Source organism: Chlorocebus sabaeus, chromosome 7, assembly GCF_047675955.1.
Source record: "Chlorocebus sabaeus isolate Y175 chromosome 7, mChlSab1.0.hap1, whole genome shotgun sequence".
Taxonomy (NCBI): domain Eukaryota; kingdom Metazoa; phylum Chordata; class Mammalia; order Primates; family Cercopithecidae; genus Chlorocebus; species Chlorocebus sabaeus.
In genome coordinates, this window is record NC_132910.1 from 13,160,415 (window position 1) to 13,184,951 (window position 24,537).

The window sequence follows — 24,537 nt, forward strand, 5'->3', positions numbered from 1 at the left end:
CCAAAACAGATATATAGACTAATGGAACAGAGCAGAGGCCTCAGAAATAACAACACACATCTACAACCATCTGATCTTTGGCAAACCTGACAAAAACAAGCAATGGGGAAAGGATTCCCTATTTAATACATGGTGTTGGGAAAACTGGCTAGCCATATGCAGAAAACTGAAATTGGACCCCTTCCTTACACCTTATACAAAAATTAACTTTAGATGGATTAAAGACTTAAATGTAAGACCTAAAATCATAAAAACCCTAGAAGGAAATAGGCAATACCATTCAGGACACAGGCATGGGCAAAGGCTTCATGATTAAAACACCAAGCAATGGCAACAAAACCCAAAATAGACAAATGGGATCTAATTAAACTAAAGAGCTTCTGCACAACAAAAGAAACTATAATCAGAGTGAACAGGCAATGTACAGGATGGGAGAAAATTTTTGCAATCTATCCATCTGACAAAAGGCTAATATCCAGAATCTACAAGGAACGTAAACAAATTTACAAGAAAAAAACAACCCCATCAAAAAGTAGGCAAAGGATATGAATAAGGACTCTCCATTTCCTTATCTGCACAATGAAAATTTAGGACTAGAAAGTAGCTATTAACTGGTAATAATTACAGAAGTTGCTCACCCATTATATGAATAGACACGTTTCAAAAGAAGACATTTATGCAGCCAACAAACATATGACAAAAAGCTCATCATCATTGGTCATTAGAGAAATGCAAATCAAAAACCAAAACGAGATACCATTTCACGCCAGTTAGAATAGTGACCATTAAAAAGACAGGAAACAACAGATGCTGGAGAGGAATGTGTGGAGAAATGGAAATGCTTTTCCACTGTTGGTGGGAGTGTAAACTAGTTCAACCATTGTGGAAGACAGTGTGGCAATTCCTCAAGGATTTAGAACTAAAAATACCATTTCACCCAGCAATCCCATTGCTGGGTATATACCCAAAGGATTATAAATAATTATACTATAAAGACACACGCAGACATATATTTATTACAGCACTATTCACAATAGCAAAGACTTGGAACCAACCCAAATGCCCATCAATGATAGACTGGATAAAGAAAATGTGGCACACATACACCATGGAATACTATGCAGCCATAAAAAAGAATGAGTTCATGTCCTTTGCAGGGACATGGATGAATATGGAAACCATCATTCTCAGCAAACTAACACGAGAACAGAAAACCAAACACCACATGTTCTCGCTCATAAACGGGAATTGAACAATGAGAACATATGCGTACAGGGAGGTGAACATCACCCACTGGGGCCTGTCAGGGGGTGGGGAAACAAGGGGAGGAAGAGCATTAGGAGAAATACGTAATATAGATGACAGGTTGATGGGTGCAGCAAACCACCATGGCGCATGTATACCTATGTAACAAACCTGGATGCTCTCCACATGTATCTCAGAACTTAAAGTATAATTAAAAAGAAAGAAAGAAAGAAAGAAAATGGTCTAGAATTAGAGAGTGGTGATGGCTGCACAACTCTGTGAATATACTAAAAACCACTGCATTGTGCACAGTACAGGGTGAATTTTATGGTGTGTGAATTGTATCTCAACAAGGCTGCGTTTTTGAAAGGAGTAAAGTAGAAGATACATGATGGAATTAAAGCAAATTTTTGTCTCTGTTCTTGTTCATTACCAGACATGAAGCAATCCTGACAAAGCGAATCAGTCCTCTTTGCCATAAACCATCTTTTACTAGTGCATTCACTCAGTTTTAATGAACACCTTTACAGCACACAAGGTAGAAAGCCTTAGGTAAAAAGAATTTATGAGAGTATAAGGATAAACAGAAGCATAATTTATGTTTCTTATATTATGAACCTTAGCTAGAGTTCACATTTTATCTGGGCCCAAATGTCCCAATTCTGAAACTTTCATAGGTATAAAAGGGATTGACCAGGCACAGTGGCTCACGCCTGTAATCCCAGTACTTTGGGAGGCCGAGGTGGGCAGATAACCTGAGGTTGGGAATTTGAGACCAGCCTGGCCAGCATGGTGAAACCCTGTCTCTACTAAAAATACCAAAAATTAGCCAGATGTGGTGGCACACATGTGTAATACCAGCTACTTAGGAGGCTGACGCAGGAGAATTGCTTGAACCTGGGAAGCAAAGGTCGCAGTGAGCTGAGATCGCACCACTGCACTCCAGCCTGGGCATCAGAGTGAGACTCCATCTCCAAAAAAAATAAAGAAAGAAAGAAATACAACCTGTGCTCACAGTAATTGCTAACATCACAACATATTAAGGTAGAGGATACATACCCCAGGTCTCCCATTGACAAGGCAAATACAATTTTAGACAGATAGAGCCAAGATAAAAACAAGAAGAATGATCATCCATTACTTTCACCACAGGAAACTGATGCTTTTCTGCCCATGAAGTAAGAAAGTGTCTATCTGAAAAGATACTGGTTACCACAGGTACACTTCACTGTCACCAGTGTCTTTTTTGCAAGAGATCAATTTGCTCTTTTCCTGGGTTATCTTAAGTTTATCCTAGTGCAAAAATTTTAGGAGAATAAGTCTTACCAAAAGTAAGTTACTTGATTCTTAGAAGTTGTCAGTACAAATAGGGCTATTATGTCATCTATTTTATTTCAGATAACATGAGGAGGATCCAACTTTAAAAGGCTTCTTTTTACGGCAAGGTAGTCAGTGATAACAAAATGTCAAAGAGGCCATGCTAGACACACACACAACCTCTGTCATCAGGGTTTTATCAGGGCAGCTGCTAGGCAAAAAAGACAGTTCTCTGCCTCTCCTCCTGAGAACCTAAAAAGGTACATCTGCCTGTGGGGACACACACACACACACACACACACACACAGAGCATAGCCCCTGGCATTCCTGCAGTATTCATCCAGCAGACTCCTTCTACACAAGGAAAAGTCTGCAGAAACAGCAGGGGGGCTGGAAGCTCAAAGTGTTTGACCCCCCATCACCACCCCAAGCAGAGTAGCTGTAGCACGCAGTGTCCTGGAAATCATGCTGGAGAATTTCAAAGAGGAAGAGAGCTGTGTAGACAAGTCAGGAAGGAATTCTCAGGTGGTGCTAGAGCTGTTAAAATGGGCAAGGACTCAGATAGGGAGAGAGGAAGTGGAAGGAGTGTAGGCAAAGCTGGCCACCCTGAGCAGAAGTCACACCTGAGAGTGCTGGGTGAAGAGCATGGACCAGAAATGCACTGTGAACCAAGTCAAGAAGGCCTTAAGTGCCAAGCTAAGGACTTTGCTGATTTTTCTTTCTTTTTGTGTAGCTGAAGGGAATTACCATTGGCTCCAAAACATCTGACTCTCCTTTTCCTTATCTGCACAATGAAAATTTAGGATTAGAAAATAGCTATTAACCAATAATAATAACAGAAGTTGCTCACTCATTATATGCAGAGCTGTAGGCTAAGCTTGTAGAAACATTATCACATTTAATTAAGCCCCTTCTAGTTCTAACCTGCTATGACTGTTTGAAAGAGTCCATCTCTCTAATTGATTCTCATTCCTCCTTTGATCTGGTATAGTCTCTTTCTTGGAGCACGGAAAGAGAAAGACTGAGACAGCTTCTTTGCTGCTCCAGGACTATTCTGGCAGCTTTCTATTGCTCATTCTTGAACAGGACAAAGGGTCCTCCCTATGCTTTCTTCTTTCCCTGATATATAATGTTCCCTGCGGGGAAGTCATCTGAGGCTAGTTTAGAACAAAAGCTAACTGAGTGCCTTAAAAGTAGGAGCTCTCTAAACCCACACCTAATTTTTCTCCTTGATACTCAGAAAGGGAGAAAGATTCAGTGCTTTCTGCCAGACATCTGCCAGGATGAGTTCACGAGCTGGTCTTCCCTTATCACTGGCCCAATCTCTGCAGACAGGAGAGTCCCGGGACTGGCTCCATAAATTTATTCTCTTCTCTAGACACTGTCCCTGAGGATTTCAGCTGTTCTCACTGCTTTAAACACCATCTCTAAACTAAAGACTCTCAACTTTGTATCCCCGGCCGAGATCTTTTCCATGAAATCCAAGCCCAGTTGTCATTTCAACATCAACACGCCAATGTCTAACAGGTATCCGTATTAGTGTCCTAGGGCTGCAATAACACGTGACCACAAACTGGGTGGTTTAAACAACACAAGCTTATTCTCTCACAGTTCTGGAGGCCAAAAGTCTGAAATCAAGATGTCAATGGGGCCACGCTTCCTCCAAAGGCTCTAGGGGAGGACCCTTCCTTGCCTCTTCCACATCCCGTGGCTCCTGGCATTCCCTGGCTGATGGCAGCATCACTCCAATCCCTGCCTCTGTCTCCACACAGCCTTCTCCCTTCTCTGTCTCTGTGTCCTATTCTCCTTTTACAGGGACACCAGTCACTGGAAGGACTCACCATAAATCCAGGATGATTCTATCCCAAGATTTTTAACCAATTATATCTGCAAAGACCTTACCTCCAAATATGGCCATATTCTAAAGTTCCAAGTGGACATGAGTCTCGGGGAGCAGGGGAGAGTCACTATTCAGCCCACCACGGCACTTAAACTGTCCAAAATCAAACTCCAGATCTTTATGCACAAAATCCATCCCCCACTGTAGTCCTACCACTACAGTCAGGGCAAAAACCTTAGCATCATCTTTGATTCCTCATTCTCTCACACCCCACGTCCAAACTGCAAGTAAATCCTATTGGTTCAAACTCCAAAATATGTCCAGAATCTGACCCTTCTTCATCACTATTGCTCTGGTCCAAGCTGCCAGTATCCTTCTAAGTAAATGGTCTCCCTGCTCTTATGCTCCTTCCCCTAAAGTCCATTTTCAATACTAGACAGATCCTTGGAAAGTATGTCAGATCATGTCACTCTGTGCTTAAAATCCTCCAAAGTCTGCCTGTCTCATCTGGAGTAAAAGCCAAACTCCTTCTGATGGCCCTCCAGGCCCTATAGAATGTGATCCTGGTTTCCTCAGACCTCCTCTCCCGCTGTCCCCACCATTCCCTCCCCTCAGGCCACAGCGGCTCCCTGTTGTTGCTTAGATCTGGCAGGTAGGCTTGGCCTTGGCCCGTTACACTTGCTGTTCCTTCCCTCTGAAATGCCTTTTCCCCAGATCACCACAGCACTTCTCGCTCTTCTACTGCCTGCAGCGCTTTGTTCGAATGTCAGCTTCTCAGAGACGCTGTTCCTGACCATCCTATCCAAAGCCACCACCACCACCATCTTCCCAACCTCCTATGCCTGATCCTTCTTCCCTGCCTTTCTTTCCCCAACTCTGGGCCATGACCTAAAATATGATCTCTCTTATCCATTTGCTGCCTGCAACCTCACATACACACTGGAATGTTAGGTCCATGAGGGCAAGGACATCTCCAGGATCTAAAATGACCTCTGGCCACATAGTAAACACTCACTAAATATTTTTGAATGAATGAGAGAATGCAATGCAACCATTTGGTCTGAAAAATGAAGTAGACAGCCGGGCATGGTGGCTCATACCAGTAATCCCAGCACTTTGGGAGGCCGAGGTAGGTGGATCACCTGAGGTAAGGAGTTCGAAACCAGCCTGGCCAACATGGTGAAACCCCATCTCCACTAAAAATACAAAAATTAGCTGGACATGGTGTTGCGCTCCTGTAATCCCAGCTACCCAGGAGGCTAAGGCAGGAGAATCGCTCGAACCCGGGAGGTGGAGGTTTAAGCCAAGACCATGCCACTGCACTCCAGCCTGGGTGACAGAGCAAAAAAAAAAAAAAAAAAATGAAGTGGAGAAAACTAAACTAGTCATGCAAATGAAGCGCAGAACCAAGACCTGTTTTTCTGTTAGCTGATGAATGCTAGTTAAATACATGGATCCATGCTAATAACAGGCTATCCCTCCCAGGCAAAGAATCAGATTTTTAAGAGGAACCCTTTAGAGACGGGTATCCAGATCCAAAGAAGTGAATCAAATGATGGAAATTTAAATATTATGCGGCATGTTTTGGGGCAGGCCAAATTCTTCAGCACAAAGTCACACTAGCTGCCCACAAGAGCTCCTTATCTGTGATACTCAGCCTTTCTCACCTTCCCCATCTCTAATAAATCCTCTTCTCCTCCTTCCGGATTTTCTATGGAGAAGAATCATATATCTTAGTTTTGTCTTAATTTTTTTTGTCTTCTGGATTCCCATTTTCTATTCCTAATATTCTATAAGAAACAGAGGCTCCTAGATGAAGACTTCAATTCTTTTCTGAAAACGCAAAAGGCTCTTGTATAATCTTGGGACCTAGGCAAGCCCTGTTCTATTTTGCAACTTTCCCTCTGAACCATCTTGGCTAATTCTTTAAATTAAGAATTAATTAATTAACTTAAATGCACCTGGCTCTGATCTTTACTCTCCATTATCTTAAGCCATTTACTTTTCCCTGTTTTCTCCTATCACCATCTTCCTTCCTCTTCTAGGCTGTTTTTCAGTCACATATAATACCCACCTACCCTGTGTGCATGCATTCATTCATTCATTATTTCCTGCAGGATTCAGCATGCTATTTATATGGCCTTTTCCATGTGCATAGCACTGAGACAGGCCTTCCCTGTACTTTGTGTGCTGCCTGTGTGGTGTGGTGGGGAGAGCTAAAGGGTTCCAGGCAGACATACAGGGCCAGAGCAGAACAATCCTGTTTACTAGGGAGTGTCACCACCACTATTCTCCACCTGCCACCTGCCTCTCTTCCCCATATGACAGAATGAGGACTGCAATTACAATTTTATTTATTTATTTAATTCATGTATTTGTTTATTTAGTTATTTCTGAGACAGGGGCTTGCTCTGTTGCCCAAGCTGGAGTGCAGTGGCACGAACATAGCTCACAGTAGCCTCCAACTCCTGGACTCAAGTGATCCTCCAACCGCAGCCTCTCAAAGTGCTTGGATTACAGCCATGAGCCACCACACCTGTGATTTTAGATAAGCTTCTGACCACAAGCTATGATGAAAAACTCCTCGTGTAGAATGCTGAGTTTTGATGTACTTAGAAAAGCTCCAAAAAACCCTTAAAGAGAGAAGTAATAATACCGTTGTGAGATTTCTTATCTCTTGCTGGGGTATTCAAAACTAACCAACTGCAGTGGCTGCCTTGGGGTGTTACGGAGAGCCACAGCCTCTGCCCTGCAATGCAGAGCATCCTGGGAGCATCCTCAGAACCAGCTGACTGAAGCACTGTTCATAACTGATAAAAGGCAGAAACAACCCAAATGTCCATCATCAGATGAATATGGATAAATAAAATGTGATGTATCCATACAACAGAACATTATTTAGCCATGAAAAAGGAATAAAGTTCTGATACATGCTACCACGTGAATGAACCCTGAAAAGATGATGCTATATGAAACCAGTCAGATACAAAAAGACACATATTGAATGACCCCATCTACATGAGGGAACCAAGAATAGGCAAATTCACAGACACAGAAAGTAGAATAGAGACTGCCAGGGGCTGAGGGGAGGGAATGATAAGTAAACCCACTGTTCCCATTGTTTAACAGGTATAGAGTTTCAGTTCGGGATAATGAACAAGTTCAAGGGATGGGCAGTGATGATGGTTAGACAACACTGAATATACTTAATCCCACTGAATAGTACACTTAAAAATGGGTAAAATAGTAGTTTATGGCACATGTATTGTACCACAATTAAAAAGAACAATAGCAACAACAACAACAAAAACAAAACAGTTGGCCATGAGTCCAGCAAGTGAACGAAGACAGTGAGTGCACACTTAGCTGAAGCTGAACTGCTCTACACTGTACCTCACTGGAGGTTGCAGATACTACCAAGGAGTCAGGGCAAGGAGTCAGTTCCTGCATGACACAAGGAAAAGGCTGAGGTACTTTTCCCAGAAGCCTCGCCCCACAAACAAGTAACTACAGAGGGCAGGTGGTGAATCTTGGAAAGTAACAATCCCTGTGTGATCATAAAGACTCATGGTGCTGGGCGCAGTGGCTCATGCCTGTAATCTCAGCACTTTGGGAGGCTGAGGGAGGTGGATCACCTGACGTGAGGATTTTGAGACCAGCCTGACCAATATGGTGAAACTCCATCTCTACTAAAAATACAAAAATTAGCCAGGCATGGTAGCATGAGCCTATAGTCCCAGCTACTTCGGAGGCTGAGACAGGAGAATTGCTTGAACCTGGGAGGCAGAGGTTGCAGTGAGCTGAGATCATGTCGCTGCACTCCAGCCTGGGTGACAGAGCAAGACTCCATTTCAAAAAAAAAAAGACTGATTGATGTCCAGAATACATAAAGAATTCCTACAACTCGACGACAAATAAACAACCCCATTCAAAAATGGGCGAAGGACTTGAACAGACGTTTCTCCTAAGAAGCTATACTTATCGCCAATAAGCACACAAAAAGATGCCAACATCATTAGCCATCAGGGAGTTGCAAATCAAAACCAAACTGAGACACCACTTCACATCCATTAGGATGGCTATTATCAAAAGGCAGGAAACAAGAATTGGTGAGGATATAGAGAAATTGAAATGCTGTGTGTGCATTGCTGTTGGGAAGGTAAAATGGTGCAGCTGCTGCACCATTTGAGGACACTTTAGTGGATCCTCAAAATGTAAAAATTACAATTACAATTACAATTTGATTACAATTTGATTACAAATAAAATTACAATTTGATCCAGCAATTCCATTCCTTCGTATATATCCAAAAGGAGAGAAAGCAGAACTCAGATATCTGTACACCAACGTTCACAGCAGCATTACTCAGAGTAGCCCAAAGGTGGAAACAACCCAAATATTTATCAACAGAAAATTTCATTTTTTTAAGAAAGTCATACAATGGAATCTGATGCTACAACATGGATGAACCTTAAAAACATGTGACCTGAAATGAGACACACATTCTATGATCCCACTTATGTGAGATCCCAGTTATGTAACAGGCAAATCCATAGAGACAGAAAATAGAACAGAGGTTACCAGGGGCTGCCCCGGTAAGCAATGAGGCATTGTTGTTTAATGGGTTCAGAATTTCTATTTGAGATGATGAAAAAGTTCTGGAAATGCACAGTGGTGATGCCTACTTGACACTGTGAATATACTTAATGCCAATGAACTGTCCACTTAAAAATGTTTAAGGTGGTAATTTCTGTTATATATATTTTATCACAATAACAAAATTTTTTGGCTGGGCACAGTGGTTCACACCTGTGATCCCAGCTACTTGAGAGGCTGAGGCAGAAGGATCACTTGAGCCCAGGAGGTCCAGGCTGTAGTGAGCCATGATCGCACCACTGCACACCAGCCTGGGCAACAGAGCATGACCTTGTCTCAAAAAAAAAAAAAAAAAAAAAAAAAAAAAAAAAAAATTAACATTTGAAGGAAAAAAACAAGAATACTAGAAATGTAGATCTAATAAACAAGCCCAATATGACCTGTTAGCACAGTATCCAAACAGAACTTCTTTTCATCTTTCCTTCTTCCCTTCCTTCCTTCCTTTCCTTTCTTCCTCCCTTCTTTGCTTAAGTTCTATATAAAATAACGAAACTTTCTGAGGAAGACAGATGCCTGAGGGAATTATGATGAGAATTTAATTTTAAAAAGATAAATCACATTACGACAGGGACTGGCAGAGTGAGGTAATCTACAGCAGGGACTGTAAACAACAGCAGGCTGAACCAAAGACCCAGGAGGTGTTTCTATCTTCAGCAAAAGGGAAAATGAAGAAAGAACAGAAATACATTTGCAAGCCCCAAATTTGTAAGGCATTCGGTTCTATAAAAATTCCTTGCAACCGTCTTCAAGGAGAAGATGAATTAAATAATTCAGGCACGGCTAGTTTCACTGTGAACTCCCATCCAAGGAAACAAAGCAACATAACCTGGATTCCATGTCAGCAGAAGGTCAGAGATCACATCTTATGTTAGCTCAGAAACTACAGTCTACCACTATAGCTTCCCAACACTGTGGACAGAATTTGTAGGAAATCCATTTAAAATTCCACGTGAATAATCCTCAATGAAAGGTAAATCCAGTTTGCTCAACCTGGTATCTCACATAAAGAAAAAGCCGGTTTTAAGCATAGCTTTCTACTGCTGATTACCGCTGAACCTTTTTGTATCACCAAGAAAAAGGTTTAGGGCCAAGGATGAATGTTCACATGGCTCAGCCTTCCACTTGATTCAACAAGAATCATCTATAAACCAAACTCTAAGACCTCAGGATAGACCCGGCTAATTAGTGATTCTTCTTAAAAAAATCATAATGACACTGTTATGATTATAAGAGGCAGAATGGTCTCCTAAGATGCATTCCAATTGTAATTAAAACAGGGCTGTCCCAGAGCTCCCATTTAATTTTAATTTATATTAAAATAACTTAGAAGAGCTACTTAATATATTGAACAACTGCCTTAAATCTGGTTGCTTAAATGTCAGCATCTTCCTCCTTCCACAAGCCTCAAAATTTGGGATGAATAATGTGCTGAGAAAAAAGAAGTAGGATCCAAATTACCAACACAAGTGGTATTTTTTTCATGACATTGAAGAAACTGTTTTTTAAAATGAGATGATGCTGTACTTAAGCTATTTGAAAGATGGAAGTGCAAAAAACATTCTGCTCGTCAGCAACCATGTTGGTGGAACTAATCCAAACTATAACAACTACATCTATTTGAAAACTGATTTTAATGAATGTTAAAGAGACTGAATTCCCATAACTTTTCACTTAATTAGACCTACAATGCTGGATCTGGAAGAGATTCCAAATATTCTTGTGGCATCTATTCTATTCAAAGCACTCTGGGCTACTCTATCTAGAAACAGCACTACTTTTTACTCCATTCACCTGGCTTTACTTTCTTTATAGCACTTACCACAACCTGATGGTATATTATATACTTATGTACACATACACAATTTGCCACTGTTTATTATCTCTCCCTCCCACCAGAACATCATCCTCACGGTGCAGGGATCCTGTCTGTATCCCAACACCCACAACAGTGACTCACGCAGAGTAACATGGAAATTACTGTTATCTGTTTACTAGCCAACTACATAATACTTGCCCCACTCTTTCACCTAATACATGAGATATTTGGGCCAGGCATAGTAGCGCTCATGTCTATAATCCCAGCAGTTTGGGAGGCCAAGGCAGGTGGATCACTTGAGGCCAGGAGTTCAAGACTATCTTAGGCAACATGGCAAGACCCCATGTCTACAAAAAAATTACAAAAACTAGCGGGCATGGTGGTGAGTGCCTATAGTCCCAGCTACTTGGGAGGCTAAGGTAGGAGGATCCCTTGAGCCCAGGAGGTCGAGGCTGCTGTGCACCATGATTGCGCCACTGCACTCCAGCCTGGGTAACAGAGCAAGACCTTGCCTCAAAAGAGAGAGAGAGAGAGATTTGATGCTCAGGAAAGTGAAAAAAAAGCCGGGCCTTAGAGCCAGGTCTCTTAACTCCTAGTCACCCTTCAAAGTCAATGTGATTATGCTGCTCCCTGCTCTGACAGCTCTCCATTACCCAAGTGTCAGTACTGGTCTTAGTTTATACAGGCTGCTGTAACAAAATATCATTGACTGGGTGGCTTATAAACAACAGAAATCTACTTCTCACAGTTCTGGAGGCTGGGAAGTCCAAGATCAAGGAGCTGGCAGATTTGACGTCCGGTGAAGGTCCATTTCCTGGCTTATAGATGGTATGGTCTTGCTGTGTCCCACATGGTTGAACAGGTGAGGGAGCTCTCTCTGGTCTCTTTTACAAGAGCACTTATCCTGTTCATCAGGATTCCACCCTCACAACCATTATAATCACCTCCCAAATGCCCCACTTCCTAATACCATCACCTTGGGGCTTAGGATCTCAACATATGAATTTTGGGGAGATAAAAACATTCCGTCCATTGCAGCACTCTTCTGTCTTTTCAATCTCTCCAAATTGTTCCTGGCCCACTTTTCTAGTCTTGTCTCCTGCCCCTCCCCTCCATGCCTGACGTTCCTGCCACCTCACTACACCAGAGCTACCATGCTTCCCAAATTTTTGCTCACTCTGCCCCTACCTTTGGCATTCCTCTCCACCCCGTCTCCATCTGTACATTTCTACTCCTTCTCCAAGGCCCAGCTCAAATATCACTTCCCCTGTGAGCTTCCTCCTGATCTTCCCCTATTCTACCCTATCACCAGTACTCACTGCCTCCCTGTGCTCTCACAGCACTTTGTTCACTGCAGTCCACTTGAAATTCAGCCCTTTCTTCTTTACTAGATGGACTATGAGTTCTTTATTTTTACATTCTCTAGCAATTCCACAGTACCTGGCATCAACAGCTGGAGTAGGGAGGCGAGAAGGAAACAGGACACACGCCACTCCTCCACGTTCAGTACGACTCCTAACATCCTAACTGACTGCCCCAGTAACCCAAAGGAACAAAATCTGATACTGTTAGAAAGGGGATATGTCATCAAACATGGCGGCCCATGAAATCAGCTAGCAAATTCTGAAAAAGCACACTTCATAATGTATTTGTTCGGCAACTATGCAAGAATGCCGTATTTTCTTTTTTCAAGTTAGAAGTTACAGGCCAGGTGCAGTGGCTCACACCTGTAATCCCAGCACTTTGGGAGGCCGAGGCAGGCGGATCACTTGAGGCCAAGAGTTCGAGACTAGCCTGGCCAACATGGCAAAATTCCTTCTCTACTAAAAATACAAAAATTAGCCAGGTGTGGTGGCGCATGCCTGTAATCCCAGCTGCTCGAGAAGCTGAGGCACAAGAATCGCTTGAACCTGGGAGGCGGAGGTTGCAGTAAACTGAGATCATGCCACTGCATTCAAGCCTGGGTGACAGAGTGAGACCCTGTCTCAAAAAAGAAAAAAAAAGAAAGCACAACAAAATACTTTGGGCCGAGACCTACCATTGTCACATTCAAGCAATCTGTACTTCTCCAACTCCTGTTCTTCTCATACTACGCCCATGGCACCCAATACATGGCATATGTTCAGTACAGGTTTGTTGACATGAGAGAAAATGGGTTTATCATGCCTGGCTGAGTGGGATGTGGATGGACATGGAAATTTTCTTTTCTTTTTTTGAGACAAGGTATCATTCTGTCACCCAGGCTGGAGTTCAGTGGCATAATCTCAGCTCACTGTAGCCTCAACCTTCCAGAGTAGCTGGGACCACAGATACACACCACCATGCCCAGTCAATTTGTGGGGGGGGGGGGGGAGGGGGGCGGGGGGTGTTTGTTTTTTGTTTGTCGGTTTGTTTGTTTGTCTATTTTATAGAGGCGGGGTTTGGTCTTGTTGCCCAGGCTGGTCTCAAACTCCCAGGCTCAAGTGATCCACCCACCTCAGCCTCCTGAGTAGCTGGGACTACGGACAGGCATCACCAAGCCTCACTGGAAATCTTCATTAAACTTCAAAACAAAGGACACAGTTACTTATTTTGCCTGCTTGAAGGTAACCATTCAGAGATTGTTGTCTTGCTTTATTTGTCTATATCCAAGATCAACCGGGGTTGTTTGTAACAGACAAAAAAAAAGAAAAATGATAATCTGTAAATATTTTTAAAAACCAATATTCCACCAACCTTCACAATGTACAGTGGCCCTTCTAAATGGACAAATTCATAAAGGTTAATATCTAGTATGGATTATGAAATTAATTGAAGTGTCAGAGGTTCCCTGACAAAATTGTTGTTCACTAGTTGTCACTGGGCCACTGATAACAAATTAAGTGACTTGGGACTCTGCATGGGCCAAAAAGAAAGTCTAGAGCAGAAGCTGCATAAAGTAAACATCTTTAAGATGCTAATCACTACAGTCACATGTGAGCTGCCTATGTTGATTAGGAAATAAAAATCTCAACTAAAAATAGCAGACAAAATATTTTGATCATGAAGTTCTCCTCCTCTTTATCTTACTAGTTAAAGACCATTATGCTCACAAAACTGACAGGAAGCCTACATTCTGAGGTCATGGCTTTTGCACCAGCCAACCCTGGTTATTCTTTCCAGATTGGAATGTCAGGAGCATCTGTGGTTAGGAAACAAGTCACTCACGGTTCATATGCGTTCTTCAGAACACACACAAACAACCTCCCTTCATCTCAGCTCTCCTCCTTTCAGAAATGATTCAGCCTGAAAGCATTGCTGCTTTGTCTATCAAGGCTATCTCAAAACTATCTGAGGCCAGGTGCGGTGGCTCACACCTGTAATCCCAGCACTCTGGGAAGCCAAGGAGGGGGATGGCTTGAGCGCAAGAGTTCGAGACCAGCCTGGCCAACATGATGAAACCCCATCTCTACTGAAAATACAAAAATTAGCCAGGCGTATAATCCCAGGTACTCAGGAGGGTGAGGCAGAAGAATCGCTTGAACCTGGGAGGTGGAGGCTGCAGTGAGCCGAGATGGTGCCACTGCACCCCGGCACTGTGGCTGATGCCTATAATCCTAGCACTTTGGGAGGCTCAGGTGGGTGGATCACTTGATGTCAGGAGTTCAAGACCAGCTTGGCAAACATGGTGAAACCCCATCTCTATTAAAAATACAAAAAATGAGCCGGGTGTGGTGGCGCACACCTGTAATTCCACCTACTTGGGAGGCTGAGGCAGGAGAATCACTTGAACCTAGGGGACAGAGGTTGCAGTGAGCTGAGACTGTGCCACTGCATTCTAGCCAGAGTGACAGAGTGAGACTCCATCTCAATTAAAAAAAAAAAAAAAACCTATCTGAAATGCTCTTGGTAATAAGAAGTACATGAAAGTGCTGACTTAAATGAGCACCATATCTTATTTACCCCTGTCACAACTGTTAATGTCTAATATTTTAATGCAGGACCTCTGACCTACAGAGGAAGGTAAAACTAAGCCTAAACGTCAACATTATAAATAAACAAAGCCCTCCACCCTGCGTATGTGTATACACACACAACTGGCACAGTGAATATACACAGACACACACACAACAAGTAAACACCTAACAGGCAATGGCTTAGGCACATATCTTGCAACATAAAACTGCCATGCACGAAATGGTCCTCTTGGGGTTCAGAGTTCCATTATTCCTGAGCCCCTAACCTATTAGCAGGGAGAGACTACAGGCAATGGAAAGAATTCAGCTCAGTCACTTCACCTCTGAGCCTTAGCCTTCTCGTCAGTAAAATGAGGGTGGGACTAGACCAGCACTGCCCAACAGAAACATAATGCAAGCCACAAATGTCAGCCAAATATGTAATTTTAAATTTCTCAGTAGATAATATTTTAAAAGTAAAAAATGGTAAAATTAATTTTAACAATATTTTATTCAATCCAACATAGTCAAAACTTACTTCAACATGGGATCAACATTAAAAAACTATTAATGCCATATTTTGCATTCTCTTTTCACACCAAATGTTTCAAATCCAGTACATTGTTTTTTAAAAAAAGAAAATAGAGACAAAGCTTTACCTTGTTGCCCAGGCTGGTCTCCAATTCCTGGGCTCAAGGGATCCACCTGCCTCAGCCTCCTAAAGTGTTGGGATTATAGGCATGAGCTACCGGGCCCAGCACTATTTTTTATTTTATTTATTTTATTTTATTTTATTTTTTTTATTTTATTATTTTACTTTATTTTGGAGACAGGCTCACTGTAGCCTCAACCTCCTAAGCTCAAGCAATCCTCCCACCTCAGCCCCAAGTAACTAGGACCACAGACACGCATCGCCACACCCAGTTAACTTCGGTTTTTCAGGGGGAGGGTTTTTTCTTTCTTTTTTTTTTGATAGAGACAGGGTTTTGTCATGTTGCCCAGCTGGTCTGGAATTCCTGGCCTTGGCCTCCCAAAGGCTGAGATTACAGGTGTGAGCCACAGCGCTGGCCCTAGTATGTATTTAAATTGACAGCACATTTCCGTTCAGATTAGCCACATGGGACCAGGAGGCCTGCATAGGGCAGTACAGGCCTAGGTGATCTCTGATATCTCTCTTAACACTAGAAGTTATTTTAATAAAAGGAATGACAGATTTTCAGATCAAGGTCTACTTAGAACAAGTATAAAGCATTTTCTTAAAATTCCTAGTCTGTTCATCCTCATTCAAAATGGTGTTTTACTTTTTTAAAACTTTTTAAATTCAGTGGAATTGGATTTGTAAACAACTAAGTGGTCTGACGTACTGCTTTTAGCATGACTGTTCTCACTGCCACAGGCACTGTCCTACAAACCTCCAGGGAGATTAAGAATACTCAGAACATAAGTATAACTACTGAATGAATGAGACAGCTCAAAAATCATAACTTGAAAAGACAACTGTTCAGATGAAAGTTCAACAGAAATGGCAAAGAAAAATATTTGATAACCATGTTATCTTCTATCTATTAAGATCATGCTATAAAAATAATACAAATGTGCATATGCTTTTGGAATTGTTTCTCTAATTACTCAACATCTATGAGAAAGATTCGGGCTGCTGCTCCCACACTGTCTTGCTTATTAATGCCTTTGTGATCAATGATCTGCCTTCACCAGATGGCTGGCCTGGGTTAAGAGTACAATTTGCGCTCACAGAACAAAGCAAAGCTAACTGGCCTTCCCAAGAATTGAACCCGTGACCCTGACCTCATTAACTCTAGAAGACAGTTAACCCATCACAAACTTGCATGGCCAGCTGCATCATAAATAAAGCCAGGAAAGACCACTGCCTCTGTCACAATGACACTCTGGTGGAGAAAAAGTCATTCTAAATGTACTAAAAACTTTTCAAAATGAAGAAAAATCCTGACTGCAATCACTTAGGGCAGCCTGGAATTCAGCAGTGTCTTAACAGCCCTGCTGATCTGTCACAGTCTTCCCTAAGAACATTAGCTGTGGCCCCCACCTGAGACCATAAATGGTATTGGCAATGGGGTTTGGAGTAATGATGCTTCCTCTTTCAAAAATGGTGATCTTGGGACTATGGCCTCTCCTTTTAATTTCTCCCAAGTGAGGAAACAGCCCGTTGTTAACAAAGGGTTAACAATTATATACTAGAATTTTCACAGATTATTCCTTGAATCCGGCTTATCCTAGATTTAAATAATAATCAAGTTTTCAGGTAACCTGTTTCCCCCTCCCTGTCTCCTTATCTTCCTTCTTGCCAGCCAATCCCTCCCCAGGTGAGTGGGGTGAGGCCAGTGGGCCTCCAGATAAGGTCGTTCTTACCTTCCCTGGTAAAAACCAAAATGCCTTTTTAGCAAGTTGTCCTTCCTTTTTTGAATTCCTCTTAGCAGTTCCTACCTGCTCTTAAACTCCATTCTAACCACCGTTTCTAGTGGACTAAGTATTTACTTCTGATTGAAATATTTTTTAAAGTGTTTCAGGGATGCAGTTTCTGTCTTTTCCTCACTTCATATTGAATACAGTACCAGTTTCAAAAGCAAGTTTTTTGACATTTCGTCTTAATCCCCAAAGTACGCCACTTGAAAAACACTAAAAACACCTGAAAGACTTGGTGAAGACGTTAAAATCTGACTGAAATATTTATGTTTCCATTTTTGACATTTTAAATGGTATCACTTTTTCACATATAAAAGCTTTTACATATGGTTGTTCTATTTGGCTTCTTAAATATGTCTGATAACATGTGACTATAAAAACATCTCTTCAGGGTTGTTACTCAGTTTTTCTTTTCCACAAAGTTACTTAAAATGTATTTTTTTTACTTTAGAGAAGAGTTTATAATCTGGTACTTCTCATATATATGTGAAAATTATACATCTATGTAAACCTAAAATATGCATATGCATCTGCCTTAAAGCCACCAGAACAAATTAATATCTACATTGATTTTGTTCTTATTTCTATGAATTTTCACATCAGGATAAAAAGGAGCCCCTGAGTGGCAGCTCATGCTTGCAATCCCAGCACTTTGGGAGGCTGAGGCAAGGCAGGTAGATCACTTGAACCCAAGAGTTCATGATCAGCCTAGGAAACAGAGAGAGCCTAGGAAACAGAGAGAGACCACATCTCTACAAAAAATAATAACCAGATGTGGTGGCATGTGCCTGTGGTCCCAGCTATTCAGGAGGCTGAGCTAGGAGGATTACTTGAGCCCAGGAGGTAGAGGCTGCAGTGAGCCATGGTTACATCACTACACTCCAGTCTGGGTGACAGAGCAAGACCCTAATAAATAAATAAATAAATAAATAAATAAATAAATAAAAATGAATAAAAGAATAAACAGGACACAAAATGTAAAGGTAGCCAAGTTTTGTATCTGCCTGAACATACAAATGACAATGACCATTCAATAGGTGGGCCATGTCCTGATGCTCACAAAAACTGTAACAATCCACTAAGGGTCAAGTGGTAGACAGAATTAATAAAATAAGCATAAAACACAGGCTTGCTGCAACTGTCCACAATATCATTAGCTGCAAAGTAATATTTTGAGGGCCAGCCTAAGGATGAAATCTGATGTTCAAAAATAAATGCAACTATATCTATATTTGTTTACATCACATCTTAATAAAAAATGACTGATGAACAGAAATATATGGCTATTCAAACCACATAAACCATGAAACTGCTGTTCTTTGTCTAACATATCATCATGATCTACACAAATTCGGATTTTTAAATTGTCAGCTTTGAAAACACTAACCTTAATTCAACAAATAAACTGTTTAAATATACGGTTAAAAGTTTAAAGCCCCATGCACATAGGAGTATCCCAAGCTATAATGCAAGAGCAGTGACATATTTATACATTTTTAGACACCTGGTAATCACGTTATTTATGAGTTACACTCCTACATATAATAGCAATAATGCAAACCAGACACCGTAAGAGTTTTAATCTAGAAGATATAAATGCAAAAAAAAAGTGAAATTTGCCTTTATTATATAAAAGCATCTATTTGTGTATTCTAAGTATTATTTATAAAATATATTTCCTTAAAAACACCTTAATTCTTCTTGACAATATGTTTCAAAGAGGGAAGTCCTAGAAATATCAAAATATTAAAATTAAAATACTGCTAGAAATACACATAGGAAACGTGTAAAAAACTGAAAAACCAAACAAAAAATAAATGATAATAGGATAGTTGGTGGTGGTTTCTTAAAGTACTTTACAAAGTAAATACTTTTACTGCCTTGTGATTTTAAGACCAATCAATACACTATAAAGTACTCTTTTGTAGCTCGTAAGGCTTCATTTTCTGCCTTAACAAAAGCTGACATTCATTCGTAATGAAGTCTTTTTATAGTTACATAGCTATTTCATGTCTCTAAGGAAGATATATTAAACCTTTGGGTGCTCAATAAAAATGACCAATTAATTGACTCTATCACAAAAACCTGAGAAGCTATTACAAAATATTTACATCAAAGACCAGCTAAAGCCAGAAAGAATTACATTATGCTTCCTTAACTTCCCCAAGTTGAAAACTGACTTGAAATGAGTCATTTCAAAGGAAACTATAAAAGATGTACCACAATGTAAATTCTCAATACCGACATTCAAATTTATGTTAAGGAAGGAAGGAAACATCTTCAGAAATCACTATAAGGGAACATCAGAAAGCTGTGGGGGTTAAGAGGACAGACAGGCTTTAGGATCAGAGAGAACTCAGTTTGAATCTTTGCTTCATCCCTCTCTAAATTTAGGACCTTGGGCAAGTTAATAAAAAACTCTCTGAGTCTTAATTTCAATTATCAAATGTAAACACAAGGCCTACTTATAGGGCTGTTGTGAGAACTAAATTAGATAACATATATAAATAGACTGCTTAGCACACAGTAACGTGACCATGATAAATACTCAATACATGATCGTAATTCCCAAGAAATGTTTAAGAACCTATTTTTAAGTGTAATTTAGTATTCAAATTCCAACTGATGTTGTAAACCATTCGAAGAAAAAAATATAAAGATTCAACAACAGAGTTTTCTTAAATGCACTTAACCTGATTATCCTTCATAGCTTTTCAAAGTGTAGTTCCTGACCCATTAATGGGATGTGAAATCATTTAGCGATCTCAACCAGCATTTTTTAAATAAAATAGAATAAAAAATATAAGAATGCACTGCACATTCCAAGTCTAAGCACTACTTCATGAATTTTTAAATTACAGATATTTACAACGTATCGTATACTGGGGTGGCAAAGTAAAATGCATCTCTTACTGTGCAAAAATAAAAGTTTAGGCTGGGCGTAGTGGTTCACACCTGTAATCCTAGTATTTTGGGAGACCAAGGCAGGAAGATTGCTTGAGACCAGCCTGGGCAACACAGTGAGAACTCATCTCTTAAAAAACAAAAACAAAAACAAAAAAAAGTTTAAAAGCCATTGCTTTACATTAAAATAATGAAAATAAAAATTAGCTGACACTGAGTGCTTAGTTTGTACTAAACATTGTGCTATGCCCACATTATTTTATTTGATCCTCACAAAAATGTTCTAAGTAGGATTACTTCCTCCATTTTACAGATGAGGAAACTGAGGCTTAGATTAAATCACTTGTCAAGGATGCAGAGCTAGTAGCTAGTACAGTCAATGCTCAAATTCAATCACCTACCTCGAGAACTTGTGTATTTAACCACTCCCGTAAGTACTAGGTTGCAAAATGCACCTTTTCTTTAGGTAAAAGTTACCCAAAAGGTAGACTTTCTCATGAGGTCTAATTCCAGTGTGATTTTCTGGGGGTACAGTGTCTCCTGGAGAAGGTTGTGTGATTCATGGGAGAAAGCTCTGGGCGTGAGATCCAGCTTCTGTCCCTGGCATTGTTGCTTTAGTGGCAAGGAGCTGGCAAGTCATTTAATCTCGCCATGTCTGGATTTCCTCACCTACAAAACGGGAATGATAATATCTGCCCTGCCTCCCCACAGGCCATTGTGAGAAACTACATGCACATACAACAAGTGAAATGTTCTATTGTGCTACTCAGTTACCGGAGATGATTAAAAACGATGAAAAAAACCACCCAAGAGGCCCCATTCTTGGAAGAAACACACATCAACTATGACTGAAAAAGGAAGGTCACCAAGCTTTCATAAACTATATGTGGAAAACCTCTGCACAGTTCTCGGCACACAGTAGGCCTTCAGTAGATGTTCATTGAATAAAAAGAAATAAACAAATTCCATCTGTACACATTTTAATCACTTGTATTTTTTTCACCTATTCATTCTTTCTTTCCACGACTACATACTGAACACCTACTGTGTGCCAGATCAGAAATATGGACCACAAAAAAAGACTAAAAGATTGTCTCTTGCCCTGGAGAATTTCAAATTAATGTCAACTAATTGGTCTGAAATTGGGTAAGAGAAAAACTGTAAAACACAGCTTCCTCATCTAGCGATAATAATAACTTCCATTTATTATAGTGCTTTGTAGTTTATGAAGAACTATGAACTATTATGAAGAGCTAGCTTTTGTTTCTCACACCAATTGCCTATTGTCAAGTTGGTGTTAGCTTCCTCCTCCAAATTCAGTGGTCGGTAAGTACTGCTAAGTCTTTAGAGTGAAAGTTTCTCAATGTGTTAGAGATGACTGTAAAATTAAGCTTTTGAATAAAATGCATTTTAAATAATCAACAGTGGAAAGGGCTATCCAGTAGCATGATTTTTTCCCTGCCCACTTCTGAGTTGAAGTGATCTGTAATGCAACCATATTACATTTTTCAAAATGTTTCTTTTTCAAAGCTGCCTTTGAAATTTTTTTCATATAGGCAATTTTCTCTTGAATATACTGAACAAGGATTCCCTTTTCCCAAAGGATAAAGGCGATAGTAGTGAAGGACTCTTTTCTTTGTTGACTTTCTAAAAATTACTCAAAATTGACTGTTTTATTCAGATTCCTGAGTCACAAACAACGCCAAAGAACTGTAAACCATTTTTATATAATTTCACAATTACTATAGGTGATTTTAAAAGGAAACATTGATTTAACTCACCACTTAATGAATCAAAAATTTGCCACAGGATATTTACTAAAAATCTTTTTCTAAAACTGCCTTATCCTTTGTATTCTAACCACTCCCTCGCCACCACCACCACTTACCACCCCCAATACACACACATACACACACACGCACACATACACACTCCCTCCCTCACCTACACCAGATCAGTTTCCCAGCCATTATTCCTAAAACCATATTAAAATTTCACAACACATGGTCGTACTTACTAGGTTTTCTTCCCCATCCCCCTCCACTGAATCTATGTCTTGAAATATATATCCTCTTAAAATTCAGAATTCAGAAAATGATTACGATGTCTCTAACTCAAGAACACATATATTATAAAATTCAAAGTCGGCTTCTGTTTACTGAGAATCATGAAAAAAAAAAAAAAAGCCATACCCCACCCACCGTATCCGTAGGGTTAGGAGGTCCAATCTCGCCACCACAGAGCTCTGCAAGAAAGGACGGTTATAGTGCCAGGAAAACCATCGCAACAAGCCCTGGCCGAAGATAAGGAAAACACATTTTACACCACGGGCAGCGCGCAGTCTCCTGGCCCCGGCCCTTGGTAAACAGGGGAAACCTTTGTCTTGCCTCAGCCATCAAACTGGCGGCTCATCAGAATTGGGGCAACAAGAGTTTGTGCGAAACGGTCTGGCAGAGGTTAAACAAAGCAATGCAGCTCTGGGGGCGGTGGGGAGAGGGCTCAGCCCGGACAGCGTCCGCGATCCCGGACGGCGAGGTCTGGCTCTGGCCCCCGCCGCGGTCGGGACCGAGCCAGGGACCCGGGGACAGGATGCCGAGGCGCGGTAAGGGGAGAAGGCAGGCGAGGTCCCATGTTCTCCGCAAGTTCCCGGGGCGCAGCCTGGGGCGGCAGGTTCCAAAGCGCGCAAGCCGCGCGCAGGTTCCTCGGGGAGGGTCCGCACCTCCCACGCTGGGACGCCGCCCTGAAGTCCACCGCCCGCCGCGCCGAGCCCACGCCCCCGGGGCCAGGTCCCCTGGAGTCCCGGGGCGCCTCGGGGGCCCGGCCCAGAGGGGCGCGAGTGGAGGGGAAAAGCCCGCCCCTGTCCCCATTGTCTGGTTCCGGCCGCGGGCCGAGCAGGCGCTCACCTGAGGTCCCTGCCTGGCGCTCCGGCTGGCAGAGCGGCTGGCCGGCGACCGGCGGTCCCGGGCGGGCGGCGGACTCGGCGGCACTGCGCGCTGCAGCCTCCGCATTAGCAGCTGCCGCGGCAGCAGCACCAGCAGCGCACCCGCCTCTCAGTCGGCCGTGGCCTCCATTGCTCTCCCCACTGCCGCCACCGCGCGGCGCGCAGCCGGCCCCGCGAGGCGTGGTCACATGCTCCGCCGGCGCCTCGGGCGCTCGGACCCGCGCCACTGCCCCGCCCGGCTTAGCCCAAGGACCGCTGAGCGCGAGGCGCCGGCTTCCTTCTCGCGCCCTCCGGGAGTGGCGCGCACCAGATGGCTCCCCTCTCCAGGGGTGCCCAGAAACCCGGAGCGGGCCCGAAGGAGGGGCGTGGGGTTGACCAGTGCCCCCCGGCTTCTGCAAAGCCTGACTCGAGGGAGGGCTGAACGCGTGGGGTCTGAGGTTACAGTGGTGGGCTCACAGCGAGGCTCATCGTGCGTGGGGCAAGAACATTGGACCATCAGTCACCACCCCACCGGATGCGAATTCGGCCCCTGTTACGCGCAGTAGCCACATTAATAAGAGATACCGGGAACCCAGGGGAAGTTTCGCCCTGCGGAGTCCCAACCATAATAAATGGCACTGGGACTCCTGAGAGTTGAGTAAGTTGGAAAATGCCACCTAGAAATACAAAGGCTAGAAATTGCTTTGCTGAGTCGCTGTACATCTGAACGGAGTGACATTGACATTGGGCATTATTGTCCCCAGCCATAATGAAATTAAATATTATTTATGCTTTAAGCAAAATAATTACTTATCTTCTCCTTTTGTGGGCTAACGAAGAGAACAATACTTTTCCTTCATACTTTTTGCTATCACTATGCCAATGCAACTACTGGAAATCAGTTTCTGGAGATCTCTTTAGTTTACTATATATGCAAGGATGCTAAAAATAATTGAGTATCATTATTAAACAGGAAATTTTAAAGCAAAACGACCAAAGATGCAAAATACAAAATATAGCCCTAAAATATACCCAGTATTGAGCCAGATGTCCCAAATGCCAAAAACAGCACTAGTGATTTCTTTTTTCTTTTCTTTTTTGAGATGGAGTTTCTCTCTCATTGCGCAGGCTGGAGTGCAGTGGCGCGATCTCGGCTCACTGCAACCTCCGACTCTCGGGTTCAAGCGATTTTCTTGCCAGAGCCTCCTGAGTAGCTGGGATTACAGGCGCCCGCCACCACACCCAGCTAATTTTTGTATTTTTAGTAGAGACGGGGTTTCACCTTGTTGGCCAAGCACTAGTAATTTTACTGCATGACTTAAAGGAGCAACGTTCCGACTGGGAGAATCTAGGGCATGTTACCTTATCCAACTGGTTTATTCTAGATAAACATTTAAATTAAATATCAGTATAATATATGAAGTTGTATTTTGGTGAATATAGCTATTTAGTTCAGTGCGTACATATCCTAAGCTATGTCTGC

General features: G+C 42.0%; 1 protein-coding gene across 3 annotated transcripts in view; it reads right to left on the bottom strand.

The window, feature by feature from the left end:
* CRACD (capping protein inhibiting regulator of actin dynamics) overlaps positions 1-23,217 on the bottom strand; it is a 274,397-nt gene extending 251,180 nt beyond the window's left edge. For 2 of the 3 annotated variants that reach the window (XM_007998649.3, XM_007998641.3), the window contains exon 1: positions 23,038-23,217. The gene's annotated coding sequence lies outside the window, so the exon portion shown is untranslated. Of the gene's footprint in view, positions 1-22,335; positions 22,981-23,037 lie in introns of those variants that run through there. The other variant, XM_007998645.3, reaches the window with a different exon arrangement.
* Between the last annotated feature and the right edge of the window lie 1,320 nt (positions 23,218-24,537).